General features: G+C 37.3%; 1 long non-coding RNA gene across 1 annotated transcript; it reads left to right on the top strand.

The window, feature by feature from the left end:
* Nucleotides 1-18: 18 nt before the first annotated feature.
* Nucleotides 19-21,761, top strand: LOC144579032 (uncharacterized). The gene is made up of 3 exons (XR_013525815.1): nt 19-89; nt 2,644-2,768; nt 21,134-21,761. It is a non-coding gene; the product is annotated as an uncharacterized LOC144579032 (long non-coding RNA).
* Nucleotides 21,762-22,910: the final 1,149 nt, after the last annotated feature.

Below are 22,910 nucleotides of genomic sequence, written 5' to 3'. Positions count from 1 at the left end.
GGCTGATTCCCAGAAGTCATTGCGCTGGCGCCTTTGGCTGCCTACGGAAGTTCTCTTGCTTGCCATCTTGTATCACTACAGCAGTGCCTGTAAGTTAACTGCATTCTTCCCCTACCCTTTCTGTCTTATGAATATATCCATTTCCCCACTAAGGTGTTGTCCCAGAGGTGGTGTCACGGCACTAGAGTTATAAAAATAATATCAAAGATTAGGGTTTAAAGATGAGGTCCTCAAAGATCAGATATTTTTGTTATCACATACATGTTGGAGAAACCAGGTTTCAGTTCCTTCCCTTTGGTTTCAAATTCTAAATTTCCTACTCTTTCTTTCTCTCAGTTAACTGTTGTTATTTGAACCCAAGGAAAAAAAGCACACTTTTCAAAATACTATTGCTTCTTATATTTTCTACCTTGTGAGCAAAATAAAGCAGATGAGCGAATGGTCCAGTAAATAAAGCAAATAGTCTGTCAAACTAATGCTAATGACAAGAATTAAGATAATATTCTTTTAATTGAAGAAATTGTGTAAAAGCCCAAAGTATACGACTTAAAAGATGTGTAGAAATTTAGCTATAGCAGAAACTCTCTACAACTTGCAACATTACTGTGAAACAACTCTGTCGCTTTCTCCTTATCAATAAAATGAGAATATTAAAAAATCTGCAGCAGAGTAATCTGAGCTTAAAATGTGTTTATGGGCATAATTACATAAACTGGTGCCTGGTGGGTAGTAATAGCCAGGTAAGTTTAGCTATTATTACTTTCCATGTGTTGTTTAGTATATGCAGTTTTCCCCTGGGGGGGATCTTAAAGTTGGTGAAATCAACCTTAACCAAAAAAGAAAAAAAGAGTAATTTCCTCAAAAGAGGAAAACTTCCCTGAATTCCAAATACTTAAATCAGAACTTAAGTTGACTTAAAAAATTTTTTTTAATTATTAATACTTTTTTTTAATATATAGAGATGTGGTCTCCCTATGCTGCCCAGGCTGGTCTCAAACTCCTGGTTTCAAGCAATCTTCCTGCCTTGGCCTCCCAAAGTCCTGGGATTACAGGTGTGAGCCACCACACCTGGCCTTTAGTTGAATCTTAAAGCAATTTGTACTTATTGCCCCTCCATTGCTTTTCTTCAGTATGACAGTCTTGACAGGTTTGGTTCTATTGCAAAAAATCAGTAAGTCCTAATGAAAACAATTCACTCTAACTGGTTACTTTACAATATTTTGATAAACCAACATTTGTTTGAAGCTGTTTTTTGGGAAGTGTTTTGGTGTATTTGTTAAATTATGTTTCCTTTTTATTTTGAAATAGTTATAGATTGACAGGAAGTTTCAAATGTAGTAAGAAGAGGTCTCCTATACCCTTCACCCTGTTTCCTCCAATGGTAATATTTTACATACAAATAATATGGTAAGGAAACCAGGAAACGACATTAGTGTAATACAGAGTTTTTTCAGATTTTGCCAGTTTTATATACACACCTGTGTGTGTGTGTGGGGTCTATGCAATTTATCATGTATAGATTCGTATAATGACTATTATAATCAAGATACAAAGCTGTTTCACGACCACAAAGATCTGTGGTATTGACTTACAAAACATACCCATCTCTCTCTCCCTCCATCATCCCTAGTAATCACTAATCTGTTGTCCATCTCCATAATTTTGCCATTTAAAAAATTTTACATAAATAGAAGCATGCCATATGTAGGTTTTTAGTGGCTTTTTATCTTCTAAATAATTATAGACTCACAGGAAGTTGACAGAACAGTACAGAATGGCCCCTTATAACCTACACTTAGTTTCTGCAGTGTGTTACATCTGATATAGTAAAATATCAAAACCAGGAAACTGAATTTGGTATACAGCATGCTTATACAGTTAAAATGCATTTTGTAAATGTTACACTGTATGATAGTATACATTTCAAAAATATGACCGCGTTAAAATGTTGACAAAGTTTAATTAACACATTCAGGTTTAAAATCCACACTAAAAATTAACAGCTGTGTACCTTTGCGTAGGTATATTTCACTTCATTAAAACTCGGTTTTCTGTCCTGTAAAATAGTGATAATACTTATCTTCACAAGATTGCAGTGAAGAACAAATGAAATAATTCATTAATGTACCCATGGCTGTGCCTGACACAGAGTAACCACTTAAAAAATATTAACTATTGTTATTTATCATCGAGTTAACTAAAAAGTAAAGATTATTCTATAAGAGAGAAATTAGGATAGTTATGTCTTCTTGTTGAATTGAACCATTTATCATTATGCAACATCCTCCTTTATCCTGTTTAATCTTTAAAGTCTGTTTTGTCAGGAACAGAAACCCCTGCTTTTTTCCTTTCCTTTTATTTCCCTGTCATCATGATGCTAGCTGTTTATTTTGCAGACTTGTTCATGTGGTTGCTTCATGGTGTCACTGGTCTGTGTAATTCAGTATGTTTTAATAGTGGCTGGTAACAGTTTTTCCCTTCCCTATTTAGTCCTTCAGGGCTTCTTGTAAGGCAGGTCTGGTGGTACTGAATTCCTCAGCATTTGCTTGTCTGAAAAGAATCTTATTTCTCCTTTGCTTCTGAAGCTTAGTTCAGTTGGATATGAAATTCTGGGCTGGAATTTCTTTCTTTCTTTTTTTGCAGGGGGACAGGGTCTCACTCCCTTGACCAGGCTGGAGTGCAGTGGCGCTGTCTTGGCTCACTGCAACCTCTGCCTCCCAGGTTCAAGTGATTCTCCCACTTCAGCCTCTCAGTAGCTGGGACTACAGGTATGTGCCTACCTCATTTTTTTATTTTTTGATTGAGACAGGTTTTCATCATGTTGGCCAGGCTGGTCTTGAACTCCTGGCTTCAAGTGACCTGCCCACCTCAGCTTCCCAAAGTGCTGGAATTACAGATGTGAGCCACATCGCCTGGCCTGGAATTTCTTTTCTTTAAGAATATTGGGGCTGGGCGTGGTGGCTCAAGCCTGTAATCCCAGCACTTTGGGAGGCCGAGGCGGGTGGATCACAAGGTCCAGAGATCGATACCATCCTGGTCAACATGGTGAAACCCCATCTCTACTAAAAATAAAAAAAAAAATTAGCTGGACATGGTGGCGCATGCCTGTAATCCCAGCTACTCAGGAGGCTGAGGCAGGAGAATTGCCTGAACCCAGGAGGCAGAGGTTGCGGTGAGCCGAGATGGTGCCATTGCACTCCAGCCTGGGTAACAAGAGCGAAACGCCGTCTCAAAAAAAAAAAAGAATATTGGACTGGGCATGGTGGCTCACACCTGTAATCTTAGCACTTTAGGCGGCTGAGGCAGGTGGATCACCTGAGGTCAGGAGTTCAAGACAAGCTTCATCAACACGGTGAAACCCTGTCTTTATTAGAAATACAAAAAAATTAGCCAGGCATGGTGGTGGGTGCCTGTAATCCCAGCTACTGGGAGGCCAAGGCAGGAGAAGCACTTGAACCCAGGAACTCATAGGTTGCGGTGAGCTGAGACCACACCATTGCACTCCAACCTAGACAACACGAATAAAATTTGGTCTCAAAAAAAAAAAAGTTGAATATTGGCCCCCAGGCTCTTCTGGCTTATAGGATTTGTGCTAAGAGAGGTCCACTGTTAGTCTGATGGGCTTCACTTTTTAGGTGACCCAGCCTTTCTCTCTGGCTGCCCTTAACATTTTTTCTTTCATTTTGACCTTGGAGAATCTGATGATTGTGTGTCTTGGAGATGATCTTCTCACGGAATATCTTACTGGGGTTATCCAGATTTACTGAATTTGAATTTTGGCCTGTCTAGCTGGGTTGGGGAAATTCTCCTGGATGATATCATGAAATAGGTTTTCCATATTGGTTCCATTTTTCCTTACTCTTTCAGGTACCCCAGTCAGTTGTAGATTTGGTCTCTTTACAAGATCCCATATTTCTTGGAGGTTTTGTTCATTGCTTTTTGTTATTTTTTCTCTATTCTTGTCGGCCTGTCTTATTCCAGAAAGACAGTCTTCATGCTCTGAGATTCTTTTCTTCATTTGGTCTGTTCTGCTACTAATACTTGTGATTGCATTGTGTTTTTCAGCTTGTAGTTTATTTTTCAGCTCTATCAGGTTAATTATGTTCCTCTCTATTCTGGCTCTTTTGGCTGTCAGCTCTTGCATTATTTTATCATGATTCTTGGCTTCCTTGCCTTGGGTTCCAATGAGCTCCTTCAGCTCACTGAAGTGCATTTTTATCCATGTTCTGAAGTCTGTTTCTATCATTTCGGCCATCTCTGCGTCAGCCCAGTTCAGAACCCTTGCTGAAGGGGTGTTGTGGTCATTTGGATGAAAGGGGCACTCTGGTTTTTGAGTTTTAAGTGTTTTTGCGCTGATTCTTTCTCATCTTTGTGGGCTTATTGACCTCCTATCCTTGAGCTTGTTGACTTTTGGATGCGGTTTCTGTTTTTTGTTATGGTTGTTGTTCTTGTTTTTGTTGTTTGTTTATTTTTCTTTTAAAAGTCCGGCCCCTCTTCTGTAGGGCTGCTACAGTTTACTGGGGGTCCACTCCAGACCCTAGTCATCTTGGTTTTTCCAGTACCTGGAGGTATCACCAGTGAAGACTATGAAACCATTGAGGTAGCAGCCTACCCCTTTCTCTGGAAGCTCCATTGTAGAGTGGGGTACTAACCAGTTGCCCACCCAAATGCACCTACAGGAGGTGGCTGCAGACCCTAGTTGGGAGGTCTCACCCAGTCAGGAGGAATGGGATCAAGGATCTGCTTAAAAAAGCAGTCTGGCTGCATTGTGGTAGAACAGCTGTGCTGTATTGGGGGATCCCTTTAGCCCCTGATCAGTTTGTACTCTCTAAGCCTGCAGGCTAGATCCACTGCGGCACCTATGCAGCAAAGGTAGTGACCCTCCTCACCCTCCAGGTCCTCCATCCCAGTGAGAAATTAGAACTCTGTTGGCCATAGAACACTGGTGGGGGTGGCTGGAGGGCTCAGCTGGGAGGACCCACCCAGTGAGGAGGAATGCATCAGGGTCTTACTTAAAGAACCAATCTGGCCACGCATTGACAAAACAGCCTTGCTGTGCTGGGGAACCATCTATGCCTCAGTTGGCTTGGACTCTGCAAATCCTGCAGGCTGAAATAGCCAGGTCACTCCAGCCTGGGTAACAGAGCAAGACTTTGCCTCAAAATATATAAATCAATAAGGTATCTTTTAATTTCTAGTATGGTAATATTGATAGAGCCTGTGTGAAAAAAAAAAGCTACTTGAGGTCTTCAATAATTTTAAAGAGAGCAAAGTGTTCTTGAGGCCAAAAGTTTTAAATCACTAGCATAAAGCATTGCTAGTGTTCCTGGATAACTAGCTGCCTTCCAGAAGCAAAAGTAAATCCTCTGTACAGGAAAATAATATAATGCGGAGTATCGAATATTTGTTACAGTTTTTCATATGCAATATGTTCTGCTCCATCAAAAATACCACACACACAAAAGACACGTTGTCACCAAACAACAAGAGAAACAATAGACAATAGAAATACATGAATATAAAGTTCAGATAATGAATACATCAGATATGTATTTCTAAAACAAGATAATTATATTCAAGGGCTTAAAGACAAGATAGAGATTTTCAGCAGGGACTAAAATTATCAATAAACAGTCCATTGGAAATTATAGAAATGAAAATTACATTAATGGAAATTGAGGGCTCAATGAATGGATTTTAAAATGGGTCAACCTAATTGAAGAGAGAAGTGAAGAACTAGATGATAGTTAAAAAGAAATTTATATCAAGGCAGCCAGAGATAAAATGATAAAAAACACTGAAAAAAATGAAACATATTGGATATGTTGAAAAATCTAATGTATATGTAGTTGGGGTACCAGAAGAATAGGGATTTTAAGATACAGTAGAAACAATGTGAAAAGATGTTTGGTTTAGAATTTTTCAAAACTGACAAAAGAATCAAGCAACAGATTCAGAAAAAACTGATACCACCAAGCAGAATAAAATTCACACTTAGAAAAACCAAAATTAATGTGCTGCAAACCAAAGACTATGAGAAAATCTTAAAGCTATCCAAAGGAAAACAATAGACATATTACCGAAAAAGGAGCCACAGTAGGACTGTCAGGCTGTTACAATGGAATTCCATCTTCAGCTTGCTAAAATGAAGTAACTGCAGACATGATATTCTGTATTTAATGTAAAATATTCCAAATTACAAAGCGAAATTAATATATTTTTCAAAAAGAGAAACCAGTCACCAACAGACACTCAATAAAGGAAATACAAGAGAATGTTCTTTAGACAGAAAAAAAATTATCGAAGATGGAAGTTTGGAGATGCAAGAAGAAATGAAGAGCATTAAGGATAAATATATATGCAAATTCAAAAAACATTAAATAAACTCTGATGTGTTTATAAGAGTATTAAAATTTGTGACAATAATATGTAATTTTGGTAAGGGGGAAAATGGAGTTAAAGTGTTCTAACTTCCTTTCCCTATTTCAGTAAGTAGTAAAATTTCTAATTTATATTGAACTCAAGTAGTCTAGAAGGCATGTTGTAATCTCTGGGAAAACCACTAAGAGAATAATGTAAGAATGTATAATCATAAATAATAAAATAATATAAAATAATCAAAAGAACACATGAGAAGAAAGACAAAGGAAAAATAAGAGGCTTGGATAATAGCAAACAGTATTATAGTGGATTTAAAGATTGCTATATTAATATTTATATTCTCTATAATAGAATAAGTTTTTTTAAACTTTTATTTAAAATTCAGGGATATATGTGCAGGTTTGTTAAATAGGTAAACTCAAGTAATGGGAGTTTGTTGTAAGGTTATTTAGTCACACAGGTATCAAGTCTAGTGCTCATTTGTTATTTGTCCCGATCTTCTCCCTATTCCCACTTGCTACACTCTGGTAGGCTCCATTGTCATTCCTCTCTATGTGTGTATGTGTTCTCATGATTTAGCTTCCACTTAAAAGTGAGAACATGTGGTATTTGGCTTTGTTGCTGCAAAGGACATAATCACATTCTTTTTTATGGCTGAATAGTATTTCATGGTATATATGTATCAGATTATCTTTATACTAGTTGTCTTTGATGGCCATTTAGGTTGATTCCATGTCATTTCTGTGACATGTCATATGAATTCTGCTGCTATAAATATATATGTGCATGTATTTATTATTTATATTCCTTTAGGTATATAACCATTCATGGGATTGCTGAGTCTAATGGCAGCTCTGTTCTTAGTGCTTTCATGAATTGCCACATTACTTTCCACAATGGATGAACTAATTTCTACTCCCACCAACAGTGTATATATCCCACCCATCCTGTCTTGGCCTCCCAAAGTGATTATAGGTGTAAGTCACCATGCCTATTATTTTTACATTTTCACCATAGTCATTCTGACTGGTATGAGATGGCATCTCATTGTGGTTTTGGTTTCCATTTCTTTAATGATCAGTGATGTTGAGCTTTTTTTATATGCTTGTTGACTGCATGTATATCTCCTTTTGAAAAGTGTCTGTTCATGTCCTTTGCCCACTTTTAATAGGTTGGCTTTTTCTTGTATATTATAAGTTCCTAGTAGATGCTGGATATTAGACCTTTGTCAGATGTGTTTATTGAACAGATATTTATTTCCCCATTGTTTATTTTTGTCAACTGTTGATATGCAGCTTATTTCTGGGACCTCTATTCTGTTTTATTGGTCCATGTGTCTGTTTTTGTACCAGTACTGTGCTGTTTTGGTTACTGCAGCCCTGTGGTATAGTTTGAAGTTGGGTAGCATCATGCCTCCAGCTTTCAACAGTCAAGCTGAGAGTCAAATCAGGAATGCAATCCCATTCACAATTGCCATAAATTAGTCTTTTTTTTTTTTGTGAAAAAGGAGAGAAGGAGAGGAAGAAAGAGGAAGAAAAAGAGGGAGAGAGAACAGGAATATTGCTTCATTCTAAAAATGGGTATTAATAATGGCCAATCAATATTTTGTGTATTTAAAATGGAGAACTCTATAAATATTTATTGAGTTTACTTGTTCCGGATCTGAGTTGAAGTCCTGGATATCCTTATTAATTTTCTGTCTCGTTGAGTCTAAATCTCGTTATGGGTCTTATGTATCTGGGTATTAAGATCTCTCATTGTTGCATTGATCCTTTTACCACTGTATCTTTGTTGCTTTGAAATCTATTTTCTCAAATGTGAGAATTGCAACTCCTGCTTTTTGTTTATTTATTTATTTTTGCTCTCCATTTGGTTGGTAAATTTTTCTCCAACCCTTTATTTTGAGTCTTTGTGTATCTTTGATATACCGTTAGGTTTTGGCTATATCTTTTGATTGGGGGATTTAGTCGATTTAAATTTAGGGTTACTGCCATTTGACGTTAACTGGCTATTTTATCCATTCGTTGATGTAAATTCTTCTTTATGTTGATGCTCTTTACTTTTTGGTATATTTTTAGAAAGGCTCATACTGGTTGTTCCTTTCTATGTATAATGCTTCTTTCAGAAGCTCTTGTAAAGCATGCCTGGTGGTAATAAAATCTCTGAGTACTTGCTTGTTCATAAAAGATTTTATTTTTCCTTCAATTGTGAAGCTTAGTTTGGCAGGATATGAGATTCTAGGCTGAAAGTTCTGTTCTTTAAGTATGTTGAATATTGGCCCCCACTCTCTTCTGGCTTGTAGGGTTTCCGCTGAGAGATCTGCTGTAAGACTAATAGGCTTCCCTTTATGGGTAACCTGGCCTTTCTCTCTGGCTGCCCTTAGTATTTTCTCCTTCGTTTCGATCCTGGTGAATCTAACGATTATGTGCCTTGGGGTTGCTCTTCTTGAGGAATATCTTTGTGGTGTTCTCTATATTACCTGGGGTTGAATAGTGTCCTGCTTTGCTAGATTGGGAAAATTTTCCTGGGTAATATCCTGAAAAGTATTTTCCAGTTTGGATTCATTCTCTCCATCACATTCAGGTACACCAATGAAACGCAGATTGGGTCTTTTCACATAGTCCCATATTTCTTGGAGACTTTGATCATTCCTTTTCATCCTTTTTTCTCTATTCTTGTCTTGTCTTTTTATTTCATTAAGTTGGTCTTCGACCTCTGATATCCTTTCTTCTGCTTGATCCATTCTGCTGTTTAAACTTGTGCATATTTCACTAAGTTCTCGTGTTGTATTTTTCAACTCCTTTAGTTCATTTATATTCCTCTCTATATTGTCTATTCTTTTCAGCATTTCATCAAACCTTTTTTCAAAGTTCTTAGTTTCTTTACATTGGGTTAGAACAAGTTCTTTTAATTCCCAGAAGTTTCTTATCATCCACCTTCTGAAGCCTACTTCAGATAATGGAACACAGTCCTTTTCCATCAGGGCTTGTTCCGTTGCTGATTTAAAATTGTCTGTTTTAAAATTGCTATAAAGAGCTACTTTTGACTGGGTAGTTTAATTGACTCACAGTTTTTCAGGCTGGGCGAGGCCTTGAGAAACTTACAGTCATGACAGAAAGCAAAGGGGAAGCTTGTACATCTTCATATGGCAACAGGAGAGAGGGAGAGGGGGAAGTACCATACATTTTTAAATCATCAGATCTCATGAGAACTCACTCACTATCACAAGAACAACAAGGGGGAAATCTGCCCCCATGATCCAGTCACCTCCAACCAAGTTCCTCTTCCAAAAGTGGGAATTATAATTCAATATGAGATTTAGGTGGGGACACAGAGCCAAACTATCTCATTCTACCCTTGGACCCCCCTTAAACCTCATGTCCTTCTCATATTTCAAAACACAATTATGCCTTCCCAACAGTCCCCCAAAGTCTTAACTAATTTCAGCATCAACTCAAAAGTCAAAGTCCAAAGTCTCATTTGAGACAAGGCAAGTCCCTTCCACTTATGAGCCTATAAAATTGAAAACAATTTAGTTACTTCCTACTCCAAATGGGAGAAATTGGACAATATAAAGGGGCTACAGTCCCCAGGAAAGTCTGAAACCCAGCAGGGTAGTCATTAAATCTTAAAACTCTGAAATAATCTCCTTTGACTCCATGTCTGACATGCAGTGCATGCTGATACAAGAGGTAGGCTCCCAAGGCCTTGGGCAGCTCCAGAAACCTTGGGCAGCAGAGCAAGACTCCATCATAAAATAAAACAAAAACATTAAATTAAAGAGTAAAGAAAATTTGATAGTAAAATGATGAAAAAGATACATCATGCAATCACTAAACAAAGAAAGCTAGTATAACAAAGTAGACCTTGGATCAAGATACATAGCAAGAGATATTGAAGGACATTTTGTAATGATAAAAGGTTTAGTTTGCTGGGATACCTAACAATTCCTAATTTGTACCTAGTGTCAATTGTTATTGTTGGAGATTTTAACAAAGTTTTTTTTTAATTGATAAAATAAACAGACAAAAAATTAAAACCATATAGGATATTTAAACAACCCAGTTAATAAACTTGGTATGCTCTTTCACTTTCTGTCTGCCTCTCTCTATCTATCTATCTCTCAAGCACATACATCCCAAACAACTGTGGAGTATACATACATTTTGAGCAAATATGGAACATTTGCAAAAATTGGATATATGGTAGACCATGAGGCAAGTTTTGCAAGTTACAAAGGATTAAATGCATATAGAATTTTTGCATCTCTTCCCCTAGTGGAGTTAAGCCAGAAATCAGTTAACAGCACTATGACTAAAACTTGTTTTATAACATTTATTTTTGAGACAGGGTCTTGCTCTACCCACCATGCCCATATACATGCCCATATACACTCCACCCAGGCTGGAGTGCAGTGGTACAGTCAGATCTCAGCATAGCCTTGAACTCCTGGGCTTAAGTGATCCCCCTACTTCAGCCTCCCAAGTAGCTGGGACCACAGACACATGCCACCGTGCCCAGTTAGTTGAGACATATATATGTATATCTCAACTAACTGGGCACGGTGGCATGTATATGGGCATGGTGGCATATATACATGGGGGTATATATATGCGTATATATATGCTCTTGGGACCAAGAAAGCATCCTGTCTTGGCCTCCCAAAGTGATTATAGGTGTAAGTCACCATGCCCAGCCCACAATATTTTCAAAATGTGTTTGAAAATTTATTAGTGTATTTTGAAATAAGCAAGGGTCAAAGAAGAATTTAAAATGGAAATTAGAAAATAGTTTGAACTGGGTCATAACAAAACTACAATGTATTAAAACTTGTGTGATGCAGCCAAAGCAGTGATCAGGAAGAAAATAATAGCATTAAGTGCACACATTAGAAAAGAAGAAAAACTAAAAAATCAATGACCTCAGTATGAATTTGATGATGTTATATTAAACAGTAAGATACTTGAGATTAAGGAGAATGTCAAAACCCAATTCAAGGAAGCTAAGAGTCACAATAAAATGATGCAAGTACATAGATGAAATGGTTATTATGAAAAAGAACCAAACTGATCTGACAGAACTGAAAAACAGACTATAAAAATTTCCTAATGCAGTTGTAAGTATTAACAGCAGAATAGACGAAGCTGAGAAAAGAATTTCTGAGGTCAGAAACTGGCTCTCTGAAATAATTCACTCAGATAAAAATAAAGGAAAAAGAATAAAAGAGAATGGACAAAACCTCCAAGAAATACAGGTTTATGTAATGAGACCACATCTATGACTGACTGACATCCCTGAAAGAGATGAGGAGTAAGCAAACTTGCTTGCAGCTTGGAAAACATGTATAAGGATTTCATTTATGAAAACTCCCCAAGCTTTGCTAGAGAGGCCAACATTCAAATCCAGGAAATGCAGAGAACCCTCATGAGATATTACACAAGAGGACCATTCCCAAGACACATGATCATCAGATTCTCCAAGATTGAAATGCAAGAAAAAATGTTAAAGGCAGCTAAAAAGAAGGAACAAGTCACCTACAAAGGGAACCTCATCAGGCTAACAGTGGACCTATTACCAGAAACACCACAAGCCGGAATATATTAGTGGCCTATATTCAACATCCTTAAAGAAAAAAATTTAAACCAATAATTTGGTTTCCAGCCAAACTATGCTCCATAAGTGAAAAAGAAATAAGATCCTTTTCATTCAAGCAGTTGCTGAGGGAACTTGTTACCACTAGACCTGCCTTACAAGAGGTCCTGAAAGGAACACCAAATATTGAAAGGAATGACCATTACCAGCCACTACAAAAATACACCTAAGTACACAGACGAGTGACATTATAAAGCAGTCACACAAACAAGTTTATATAATAACCAGTTAACAACATGAGTGCCTTTTAATTGGAGACTTTAGCCCATTTATATTCAAGATTAGTATTGATATGTGGAGATTGATCCTGCAGATTTAACTCTGTGGGCAGACTGCTTGAGCTTAAGAATTCAAGACCAGTCTGGGCAACATGGTGAAACCCCGTCCCTACAAAAATTAGATAAGCTGGGCATTGTGGTATGTGCCTGTGGTCCCAGCTACTTTGGGGGCTGAAATAGGAGCCTGGGAAGTCAAGACTGCAGTGAGCTGAGACTGCAACACCGAGTTCCAGCCTGGGTGACAAAGCAAGACCCTCTGGAAAAAAAAAAAAAAAAGAAAGGAAGACCCAATGGTATATTCTCTGCAAGAGACTCGTCTTACACACAATGACACCCCATTGGATCAAAATAAAGGAATGGAGAAAAGCTACCAAGCAAATAGAAATTATAAAAAAGCAGGGGTTGCAACCCTAATTTCACACAAAATACGCTTTAAACCAAACATATAAAAGAAGACAAAGAAAGGCATTACATAATCATAAAGCGTTCAATTCAACAAGAAGACCTAACTATCCTAAATATATATGCACCCAACACAGGAGCACCCAGATTCATAAAGCAAGTTCTTAGAGACTTACAAAGAGACTTAGATTCCCACACAAAAATGTTTGGAGACTTTGACACCCCACTGATCATATTGGACAGATCACTGAGTCAGAAAACTAGCAAAGATATTGAGGACCTGAAGTGAAGACCTGACCAATGGACCTAATAACTATAGAACTCTCCACCCCAAAACAACAGAATATACATTCTTCTCATTGCCACATGGCACACTAAAATTGACCACACAATTGTACATAAAATAATACTTAGCAGATTCAAAAAAACTGAAATCATACCAACCACACTGTTAGACCATAGCACAATAAAAATAGAAATTGATACTTAGAAAATGACTCAAAACCATACAATTATATGGAAATTAAACAACCTCCTCCTGAGTGACTTTTGGCTAAACAATTAAATTAAGGCAGAAATCAAGACATTCTTTGAAATTAATGAGAACAAAGATAAAGCACATCAGAATCTCTTGGACATAGCTAAATCAGTGTTAAGAGGGAATTTTATAGAACTAAACACCCACATCAAACAGTTAGAAAGATCTCAAATTAACAACCTAACATAGCAACTATAAGAACTAGGGAAGCAAGAGCAAACCAATGCCAAAGCTAGCAGAATACAAGAAATCACCAAAGTCAGAGCTGAACTGAAGCAAACTGATATATGAAAAACCATAGAAAAGATCAATGAATGCAGGAATTGGCTCCCTGAAAAAATTAGTAAGCTCAATGGACTGCTGGGTAGACTAAAGAAAAAAAGAGGGAAGATCCAAATAAATACAATTAGAAACGACAAAGGGGCATTACTACTTATCCTACAAAGATACAAAAAGCATCAGACACTACTATGAACACCTCTAAACACACAAACTAGAAAACTTAGAAGAAATGGATAAATTCCTAGACACACACAACCTCCCAAGAATGGACACTGAAAACATTGAATCCCTGACAGATCAATAATGAGTTCCAAAATTTAATCAGTAATAAAAAGCCTATCAACAAAAACATAAAAGCCCAAGAATAGAGGGATTCACAGCTGAATTCTACCTAATGTATAATGAAGAGCTGGTACCTTTACTACTGAAACTATTCCAAAAAATTGAAGTTAGGAAGGATTCCTCCCCAACTCACTGTTTGAGGCCAGCATTATACTGAATACTAAAACCTGGCAGAGACATGACAGAAAAACAAAAACAAACAAAAATCAAAACCAAAACTTCAGGCCAACATCCTTGATGAAAATTCATGCAAATATCCTTAACAGAATAATAGCAAACCAAATCCAACAACAGATCAAAAAGCTAATCCACCACAATAAATTAGGCTTAATCCCTGGAATGCAAGGTTGATTCAACATATGCAAATCAATAACTGTGATGAATCACAGAAAAATAATTAAAAATAGTCTAGGCACAGTGGCTCATGCCTATAATTCCAGCGCTTTGGAAGGCCAAGGCAGATGGATTACCTGAAGTCAAGGAGTTTGGGACCAGCCTGGCCAATATGGTGAAACCCCATCTCTTCTAAAAATAAAATTAGCCAGGCATGGTGGCAGGTGCCTATAATAGCTAAAGCTACTCTGGAGGCTGAGGCAGGAGAATTGCTTGAACCCAGGAGGTGGAGTTTGCAGTGAGCAGAGATCACACCATTGCACTCCAGCCTGGGCAACAAGAGCAAAACTCCATCTCAAAAAAATAAAATAAAAATAAAAAAGAATTAAAAACAAATATGATAAATTGATCCAGAAAAGGCTTTGAATAAAATTCATTATCACTTTATGTCAAAAATCCTCAATAGGGTAGGCACTAAAGGAACATACTTAAAAATAATGGCCATCTTGAGAACCCCCCAGTGAACTGAATAGGCAAAAGCTGGAAATACTCCCCCCAAAACCAGCAAAAGACAAGGATCCCCTCTTTCACCACTCCTGTTCAACATAGTATTGGAAGTCCTGACCAGTGCAATCAGGCAAAAAAAGAAATAACAGACATCTAAGTAGGAAGAGAGGAAGTCAGACTACCCTTGTTTGCAAATAACATACAAGTTTTTTTGAGATGGAGTCTTCCTCTTTTGCTAATGTTGGAGTGCAGTGGCATGATCCTGGCTCACTGTAACCTCCGCCTCCTGATTTCAAGCGATTCTCCTGCCTCAGCCTCCTCAGTAGTTGAGACTATAGGCACACACGACCATGCCCGGCACATTTTTATAGTTTTAGTAGAGACGGGGTTTCACCATGTTGGCCAGGCTGGTCTCAAACTCCTGACCTTGTGATCTGCCTGCCTCTGACTACCAAAGTGCTGGGATTACAGGCCTGAGCCACCACACCTGACCACATGATTCTATATCTAGAAAACCCCATAGTCTCTGCCCAAAAGCTACTTGATCTGATAAACAACTTCAGCAAAGTTTGAGTTTACAAAATCAACATAGAAAAATCAGTAGCATTCCTATACACCAACAACATCCCAGCTAAGAGCCAAATCAGAAATGCAATCTCAGTCACAGTTGCCACAAACAGAATAAAATACCTAGGAATATAGCTAATCAGGAAGGTAAAAGATTGCTACAATGAGAACTAAAAAACACTACCAAAATCAGAGATGACACAAACAAATGGAAAACCATTTTGTGCTTATGGATTAGAAGAATCAATATTTGGAAAATGGCCATACTGCCAAAGCAGTTTAGAGAATTCAGTGCTGTTTTCTTTCAAACTACCAGTGATATTCTTCACAGAATTAGAAAAGAGATGGTGACTCACATGGAATTCCAGAACTTTGGGAGGCCAAGGCCAGTGGGTTGCTCCAGCTGAGGAGTTTGAGAGCCTGCCTGAGCAACATGGTGAAATTCTGTTTCAAAAAAAAGAAAAGAAAGAGAGAGGAAGAAGGAAGGAAGGAAGGAAAGAAGGAAGGAAGGAAGAAGAATGAAAAGAAGGAAGGGAGGGAAAGAAGGAAAGAGGGAAGGAGGGAAAGAAGGAAAGAGGGAAGGAGGGAAGGAAAGGAAGGAAGGAAAGAAGGAAATAGAGAAGGAAACCCCACTATTTAAAAATTCATATGGAACCAAAAAAGAACACGAATAGCCAAGCCAATTGTAAACAACAAGAACAAAGCTAGAGTTATCACATTTTCCAACTTAAACTATGCTAAAGGGCCACAGTAACCAAAACAGCATGGTACCGGTACAAAAAGAAACACATAAACCAATGGAACAAAATAGAGAGTTCAGAAATAATGCCACACACATACAACCATTTGGTCTTCAACAAAGCTGACAAAAACAAACATTGGGAAAGAAGAGTCCCCAGTCAATAAATGGTGCTGGGATAACTGGCTAACCATATGGAGAAAATTGAAACTGGCCCCCGTCTTACACCACATGCAAAAAATCAACTCGAGATACATTAAAGACTTAAATGTAAAACCTAAAACTATAAAAATTCTGGCAGATAACCTAGGAAATAACCATTCTGAACAGAGGAAAGGGCAAAGATTTCATGATGATGCCAAAAGCAATTGCAACAAAAACAGAAATTGACAAATAGGATCTAATTAAACAAAAGAGCTTCTCTGCACATCAAAAGAAACTATCAACAGTGTAAACAGACAACCTACAGAATGGGAGAAAATCTTTGCAAACTATGCAAACAATTAAAGACTAAGATCCAACATCTATAATGAACTTAAACAAATTTACAAGGAAACAACAAACAACCTCATTAAAAAGTAGGCAAAGGACATGAACAGACACTTTTCAAAGGAATAAATACATGTGGCCAACAAGCATATGAAAAATGCCCAACATCACTAATCATTAAATAAATGCAAATCAAAATGACAATGAGATACCATCTCACACCAATCAGAATGGCTGTTGTGAAAAAGTAAAAAATAAGAGGTGCTGGCAAGTTTGTGGAGAATAGGGAATGCTTATACACTGTTGGTGGGAGTATAAATTGGTCAGTCATTGTGGAAAGCAGTATGGTGATTCCTCAAAGGACTTAAAACAGAACTATCATTCAACCTAGCAATCCCATCATTGATTGTATATCCAATGGAATCTAAATTATTCTACCAGAAAGACACATGCAGATGTATATTCATTGCAGCATGTCTTTTTTTTTTTTTTTTTTTGAGACGGAGTTTCGCTCTTGTTTACCCAGGCTGGAGTGCAATGGCGCAATCTCGGCTCACCACAACCTCCGCCTCCTGGGTTTAGGCAATTCTCCTGCCTCAGCCTCCCGAGTAGCTGGGATTACAGGCACGCGCCACCATGCCCAGCTAATTTTTTGTAATTTTTAGTAGAGATGGGGTTTCACCATGTTGACCAGGATGGTCTCGATCTGTTGACCTTGTGATCCACCCGCCTCGGCCTCCCAAAGTGCTGGGATTACAGGCTTGAGCGCAGCATGTCTTTTACAATAGCAAAGATTTGGAAATGCTCATTAATGGTAAATGCTCATTAGCGATAGACTGGGTAAAGAAAATTTGGTACATACAGACCATGAAATACTATGCAGCCATAAAAAAGAATGAGATTATGTCCTTTGCAGCAATGTGGATGGAGCGAGAGGCCATTATCCTAAGCACTAACACAGGAACAGAAAACCAAATGCCACATGTTCTCACTTATTAGTGGTAGCTCTACAATGAGAGCACATGGATACTAAGATGGGAACAACAGACACTGGGGCCTACTAGAGTATGAAAGGTGGGAGGAGGGAGACAGGATAGAAAAAAGTACCTATTGGGTACTATGTTTATTAACCAGGTAATGAAATTATTTGTACACCAAACCCCGGTGATACACAGTTTACCTATGTATCAAACCTGCACATGTACCTAAATAAAAGTTTTTTTTTTTTTTTGCATTTTAGGTTTTGGGGTACATGTGCAGAACATGCAAGACAGTTGCATAGGTACACACATGGCAGTGTGTTTTGCTGCCTTCCTCCCCTTCACCCACATTTGGCATTTCTCCCCAGGCTATCCCTCCCCAGCTCCCCGCCCCCCGCTGTCCCTCCCCTATTCCCCCCAATAGACCCCAGTGTGTAGTACTCCCTTCTTCCCTGTGTCCATGTGTTCTCATTTTTCATCACCCACCTATGAGTGAGAACATGCAGTATTTCATTTTCTGTTCTTGTGTCAGTTTGCTGAGGATGATGTTCTCCAGATTCATCCATGTCCCTCTAAAGGACACGAACTCATCATTTTTGATTGCTGCATAATATTTCATGGTGTATATGTACCACATTTTCCCTGTCCAGTCTATCATCGATGGGCATTTGGGTTGGTTCCAGGTCTTTGCTATTGTAAACAATGCTGCAATGAACATTCTTGTGCATGTGTCCTTATAGTAGAATGATTTATAGTCCTTTGGATATATACCCAGTAATGGGATTGCTGGGTCAAATGGAATTTCTATTTCTAAGGCCTTGAGGAATCGCCACACTGTCTTCCACAATGGTTGAACTAATTTACACTCCCACCAAGAGTGTAAAAGTGTTCCTATTTCTCCACATCCTCTCCAGCATCTGTTGTCTCCAGATTTTTTAATGATCGCCATTCTAACTGGTGTGAAATGGTATCTCAATGTAGTTTTGATTTGCATCTCTCTAATGACCAATGATGATGAGCATTTTTCTTATGTTTGTTGGCCTCATGTATGTCTTCTTTTGTAAAGTGCCTGTTCATATCCTTTGCAAACCGACTGCAACAGCACATCAAAAAACTTATCCATCATGATCAAGTAGGATTCATCCCGGGGATGCAAGGCTGGTTCAACATACGAAAGTCTATAAATGTAATTCACCACATAAATAGAACCAAAAACAAAAACCACATGATTATCTCAATTGACACAGAGAAGGCCTTTGAGAAAATTCAACAGCCCTTTATGCTAAAAACCCTCAATAAACTCGATATTGATGGAACGTATCTCAAAGTAATACAAGCTATTTATGACAAACCAACAGCCAATGTCATACTGAATAGGCAAAAACTGGAAGCATTCCCTTTGAAATCCAGCACTAGACAAGGATGCCCTCTTTCACCACTCCTATTCAATATAGTACTGGAAGTTCTAGCCAGAGCAATCAGGCAAGAAAAAGAAATAAAGGGTATTCAAATAGGAAAGGAGGAAGCCAAATTGTCTCTATTTGCAGACGACATGATAGTATACCTAGAAGACCCCATCGCCTCAGCCCAAAAACTCCTGAAACTGATAAGCAACTTCAGCAAAGTCTCAGGATACAAAATCAATGTGCAAAAATCACAAGCATTCCTATACACCAATAACAGACTTAAAGAGAGCCAAATCAAGAATGAACTGCCATTCACAATTGCTACAAAAAGAATAAAATACTTTGGAATACAACTTACCAGGAACGTAAGGGACCTCTTCAAGGAAAACTACAAACCACTGCTCAATGAAATAAGAGAGGACACAAACAGATGGAGAAACATTCCATATTCATGGTAAGGAAGAATCAATATCATGAAAATGGCTATACTGCCCAAAGTAATTTACAGAATCAATGCTATCCCCATCAAGCTACCATTGACTTTCTTCACAGAACTGGAAAAAACCACCATGAACTTCATATGGAACCAAAAGAGAGCCCGCATAGCAAGTCAATTCTAAGCAAAAAGAACACAGCAGGAGGCATCACACTACCGGACTTCAAACTATACTACAAGGCTACAGTAATCAAAACAGCATCGTACTGGTACCAAAACAGAGATATATACCAATGGAACAGAACAGAGGCATCGGAGGCAACACAACATATCTACAACCATACAATCTTTGATAAACCTGACAAAAACAAGCAATGGAGAAAGAATTCCCTGTTTAATAAATGGTGTTGGGAAAACTGGCTAGCCATGTGCAGAAAGCAGAAACTGGATCCCTTCCTGACACCTTACACTAAAATTAACTCCAGATGGATTAAAGACTTAAACATAAGACCTGGCACCATAAAAACCCTAGAAGGAAATCTAGGCAAAACCATTCAGGACATAGGAGTAGGCAAAGACTTCATGACCAAAACACCAAAAGCATTGGCAACAAAAGCCAAAATAGACACATGGGACCTAATCAAACTCCATAGCTTCTGCACAGCAAAAGAAACAGTCACTAGAGTGAGTCGGCAACCAACAGAATGGGAAAAAATGTTTGCAGTTTACCCATCTGACAAAGGGCTGATATCCAGAATTTACAAAGAACTCAAACAGATTTACAGGAAAGAAGTTTTTTTAAAAAAGGAAGATACATTTGAAACAAGAAAAAAACTAAAAAACAAAAACCTCCTCAAAACCAGGATATTAAACCCCAGAAAAGTGGAAGTGAAATAATAAAGATAAGGATCGGTTGGGCATGGCAGCTCATGCTTTTAATCCCAGCACTTTGGGAGGCTGAGTTGGGTGGATCACCTGAGGTCAGGAGTTCTTGACCAGCCTGGCCAGCATGGTACAACTCCGTCTCTACTAAAAATACAAAAATTAGCTGGGTGTGGTGGTGGGCGCACCTGTAATCCCAGCTATTCAGGAGACTGAGGCAGGAGAATTGCTTGAACTCAGTAAGCAGAGGTTACAGTGAGCCCAGATCTTGCCATTGCACTCCAGCCTGGGTGACTGACAATAGCTAGACTCTGTCTCAAACAAACAAATAAATAAATAAAGATAAGGATAGATACTAATGAAATAGAAAGTATCTAATAGAGAATGATAAGAAAGTTGAAGGTTGGATTGTTGAAGGCTAGTCTCAAACTCCTGGGCTTAAGCCATCTGCCTGCATCAGCCTCCCAAAATGCTGGGATTATAGGCCTGAGCCACCATGCCCTGCCATTTTTAGCTCTTAAATATAGGTCTTTGTTAATGCTTACACATGGTGTTAGGTAAGAGTCACCTTCATTCTTATGTACATGGTTATTCAGTTGCCCCAGGACCATTTCTTGACAAGACTATTCTTTCTCAATGGAATTATGTATAAGTGGTAGCTTTTTAAAAGGTGTATTATGGTATATAATCTGAAACCTCTCAGTGATTTTTTTTTTTTTTGGTATTCTGTTACATGAAAGTTCATTGGTCTGTTTTCTACTTGAAATAAGAGTTGTATTCATTTTTATTTTTGCTTTCTGAAATTATTCAGGCGATTTTAGGTCCTGTAACAACTGCAAAATAAGTCATAATCAGTTTGTTAATTTTTACAAAATAAAGCTTGCATTCTTTCTCTACTATCTCACATGTGGGAACACAGCAAAAAGACGGCCATCTGTGAACCAGGAAGAGGGCTCTCTCCAGAATTTCTACCATGCTGGCACCCTGATCTCAAACTTCCCACCCTTCAGGCTCTGAGAAATAAATTTCTAGTGTTTAAACCATATAGTCTGTGGTATTCTGTTATAGTAACCTGAACTGAGAGAGAAATTTTCTGCTGTGCCATTTAACCCTCTGCTGTTTCTTTAATATATTTTAAAAGTCATTTTTTTATAGTTTTCTTGGCAATAATGAATAAAGTCTTAATTTACAGCAATCTAGTTTGCTTACTACCAACTAAGTTTCAAAGCACACCTAAGTGCGCGCCAGTGTAGCTTGTCTCTCTCTCAACTTCTTTGTACTCTTTTTGCTAAATACATTACATCATTATATTTTATTAGCCCATCAACATAGCTTCATAATTATTGTTTCATGTAGTTGTCTTTAATATGAGAAGAGGAGAGTTACAAACAAAAATATATTTATACTGCCTCTTATATTTATCTATGTAGTTATCTTTGCCAGTGCTCTTTATTTCTTTGTATAGATTCAAGTTACTTTCTAGTATCATTTAGTTTAGCATGAAGGATTCCCTTCAGTATTTCTTGCATAACAAGTCTGCTATTGATAAATCCTCACAGTTTTTGTTTATATGGAAATATCTTAATTTCTGCCTTTTTTTGAAGAATAGTTTTGCTGGCTATAGAATTCTTTGTTAACATACATTTTTCTTTTAAGAAATATCGATTTTGATTAAACATAATTTAAACTCTAGGTATCTACCATCTTTCAGCCTAACATTAGCAAAATTGTTGATATAAGGCACAGTTTTTTCCTGTACTTGTTACTTGGCTCTAGTTTTTTATTAAAAAAAGATTTATGGAAATGTTAAACAAAAACAGAAGTCTGAGGCTGGGTGCAGTGGCTCATACCTGTATTCCAGCACTTTGGGAGGCTGAGGTAATAGAATCACTTGAGACCAGGAGTTGAAGTGCAGTTTGGACAACATAGCCAGGCCTCATCTCTAGTTTATTAAAAAAAAAAAGTTCAAGATTTTAAAATCTGTATTAAAACTCCTACGAAACTTGTCAAAGTTGTTCCTTATTCTACAAAATAGCAACCAGTAATGACAATAAAGGATATTAAAAATCATAACAGCATTTAAAACATGCAGTTTGTTTGATGTTCTATTTACTTTAAAGCATAAGTTGTTCTCAATAAAAAAGAAATTTAAAATCTCTGGAAAGAGGCTTCACAAATATAATATATAATCATATATAATATATATCACATATATAATAATATATAATATATATCACATATATAATATATAATCATTATATATTGACTGTTTATACACACCATACTTTTTATCTCTTCATCATATGATTTAATATATAAATGATTTTAATTATATATGTTATATGATCATATATAATATATAAATTTTATATATTAATATAAATATAGATTAATAAAAACTAATATAATATAAATTATATATTAATATAAATAAGAATTAATAAATTAAAATTAATATAATATAAATTATATATAAATCATATAATACATAATTATATATTACATATATATGATTTTTTTTTATACTAGCTCTAGAAGAAGCATCCTAGGTCCTTAAAATGTCCCTTAGCTACATGTCTGCCTGTTACTACTGCATGCTCCTAAAAACATAGTATAGCAGACATTTTGAAAGCTAAAGTTTTGCAATAACTGTCCTGGGTGATCTTTCAGTATTAAGTGAAATATTGGAGAGCTGT

Source organism: Callithrix jacchus, chromosome 13 (assembly GCF_049354715.1).
Source record: "Callithrix jacchus isolate 240 chromosome 13, calJac240_pri, whole genome shotgun sequence".
Classification (NCBI taxonomy): Eukaryota; Metazoa; Chordata; class Mammalia; order Primates; family Cebidae; genus Callithrix; species Callithrix jacchus.
The sequence above is the reverse complement of the archived record's forward strand: the minus strand, read 5'-3'. Positions and strand labels throughout refer to the sequence as shown.